Consider the following 3,017-nt stretch of genomic DNA (forward strand, 5'->3'; position numbering starts at 1 on the left):
AATTATGAAGGGACCGTACCACATAGGCTTGAACTTGCCTGCCCCCAAGGCGTCCTTATCTTGATCATAGACCAAGACAAGGTCACCTTCCGAAAAGACTCGAGGACAGATAGCTTTATCGTACTCACTTTTAGCCCTTTTCTTATGAGCCTCATTGATTGTGGTGGCATCTCGACGTTGCTCATCAAGATGTTCCAAATGAAGGAGGCGCTCTTCGAGACTAGAAGTCTCAGGAAGGAGCTCAACAGCTAGTTTAAGAGACGGAATTTCACATTTGATAGGAAAGATAGACTCCATCCCATAAACTAACTGAAAAGGTTTAAAACCTGTAGCAGTCTTTACAGAGGTTCGGTATGCCCAAAGAGCTGGATACAACATAAGATGCCAATTGGATCGATTTTTGTCGATTATCCTTTGTAGGATCATCTTAAGGGTTTTGTTCACTGCCTCGACCTGTCCATGGGCCTGAGGATAATAAGGAGACAAATGTTCCTGCCGGAAACCCAATTTGAGATTCAATTTTGACATTAGTTGATTTTGGAAATGACTGCCATGGTCAGTGACAATCTATCTCGGGATACCGAACCTTGAGATAATCTGATTAAAAAGGAAGAATGCCATTGTTTCACTATCGTTTTTATAAGTGGGCATGGACTCAGCCCACTTCGTGAAGTAGTCTACAACAACGATAATGTACTTGTGATTCGTTGCTGAAGGCGGATTACAAGTTGCAAAATAAATACCCCACTTAGTAAAAGGACTAACAGTGACAATGGGAAAAAGAGGAGCTGGATGTGCGCGCATCTTCCAAGTATAGATTTGACAGGGGTGACAGCGTTTGACTGCTTCAACATAATCTTTGAAGAGCGAAGGCCAAAAATAGCCGGCATGTAAGATACGCTGAACTGTGGCAAGCCCTGAAAGATGACCACCACAAGCTCCACTGTGGCAGTCATTGAGCACTGACTCTGGTTCCTCTAGGGTTAAACAGTGCCAAAGGATTGAATCAACCCCTCGACGATATAATGTATCACCGATGATGACATAGTTCTTGGCCAGGTGACATAATTTTCGGCGTTCATCCTTAGAGAAAGTAGAGGGAAACTTCGAAGTCTAGAGATAGACAATGATATCTCCATCCGAAGGGTCGAGTGAAGATATGAGGAATAAATGTTCGTCGGGAAAACTTTCCCCATAAATAGTATCCTCTCCACAAGGCAGCTCATAAATTAACTTGGCAAAAACCATGGATTTCTTAGACTTAGCAGACAAGAACTCAAGATCAAATTCTTGTAAAATGACTATCCATTGATTATATTTTCCCCCAATCACTCGCCTACTGAGGACAAATTGAAATGGATTGACTGCCACTAAGACAAAAGTTTTGTGTAGCAAGATATAATGGCGAAGCCGCTGGACAACATGGACAACTGCCAAGGCCAACTTCTCAACATGAGAATAGCGAAGTTCAGGACCTATCCAGCCTTGGCTCAAATAATAAATCACATGCTCTATGAGAGCATCGTCTTCCTGAACGAGAACCATACCTATGGTTGATTTTGTTGTAGTGAGATATTAAAGGAAGTCTCTACCATAATCCGGTGGACTCAAAAGTGGGGCAGAGACTAATGCCTTTTTCAAGGCATCGAACGAACACTACGCAAATTCATCCCATACAAATGGAACTCCTTTCCATAGCAAACGCATAAACCCTTTAGTGATCTCAGCATAATTCACTATAAACCGTCTTAAGAAATTAACCTTCCCTTGAAGACTTTGAAGTTGCCAAATCGAGGACGGGGGAGGCAACTGAATTTTTGCCTCTACCTTGAAGGGATCAACCCTAATCCCTTCATTTGACACAATGAAACCTAATAATCAACCTGATGTAACCGTGAAAACGCACTTATTGGGATTCAAGCAGATTTTGTAAAAATGACATCTCTAAAAAAGAAATCGAAGTTGACTAGGGTGATCAGTTCTCTTTCGAGAACGAGCAGCTAGATCATCCAAGTATGCTTCGATGATATGATTGATGTCATGGAAAGCATATGACATGGCCCACTGGAAGGTAGCTCCAGCATTTTTAAGACCAAAAGGCATCTTTCTGTATGCAAAGGTACCCCAGGGACATATAAAAGTTGTCTTATGCTGATCTTCCGGACGGATAGAAATTTGATTATAATCGGAAAAACCGTCCATGAAGGAGAAAACCTCATGACCCGCACACTCATCAATAATCTGATCAATGAACAACGTGGGGTAATTATCTTTGGGACAAGCCTTGTTTAGGTCCCTAAAGTCAATGCATACTCAGATTGTTCCTTGCTTTTTATCCACAAGGACTAGATTAGAAACCCAATTGGTAAGAGGAACAGGGTATATGAAACCTGCCTTGAGCAGCTTCTCTACTTTAACTTTAATGGCTACTACTTTCCAAGGATTAACCGGTCGAAGCCTTTGAGGAACCGGTTTGGTGTTTTCATACGTCTTGATCTCATGTTGAACAATGGATGGATCAATGCCAGGAATTTCTTCATAAGACCAAGGGAATACATCTCGAAATTCCTTAAAAAGGTTGGTGTAAACTTGAATTTCTTCAGGGGAACATTCAGCTCTGATGAAGAGATTCTCGATCACGTTAGGGTTCCTAGAGATGTTTATAGATATCGTTTTTGAAATCACCAACATGTTCCCTTTGGCACGAAAGTGTGCTGGAGCCAAAGGATTTGATACCGTACAAACATCACTAGTAAAGAGCTCGGAGAACCTAGATTCTACTTCCTACAATGGAGGAAGAAAATATGAATGATGGTGTAAGTCTTCCCAAGGTCGATCTACACCCATCATTACTTATAGGATTGCTTCTTTGGAGGTAAAACCATATCTAAGTAGTCCATAGTGGAGGTAGAATCAAGGGTCTAGGTTGGGGCCACATCACCATCTAACTCCTCTTCAGAGAGAGTAGAATGGTTATCTGCAGAGTTAACGATAGACTGATATCTAAGCTCTGTTGC

The sequence above is a fragment of the Pinus tabuliformis genome, chromosome 5_2 (genome assembly GCF_031772625.1).
Source record: "Pinus tabuliformis cultivar Carrire ecotype Pingquan chromosome 5_2, CPIR1, whole genome shotgun sequence".
In the NCBI taxonomy this organism is placed as follows: domain Eukaryota; kingdom Viridiplantae; phylum Streptophyta; class Pinopsida; order Pinales; family Pinaceae; genus Pinus; species Pinus tabuliformis.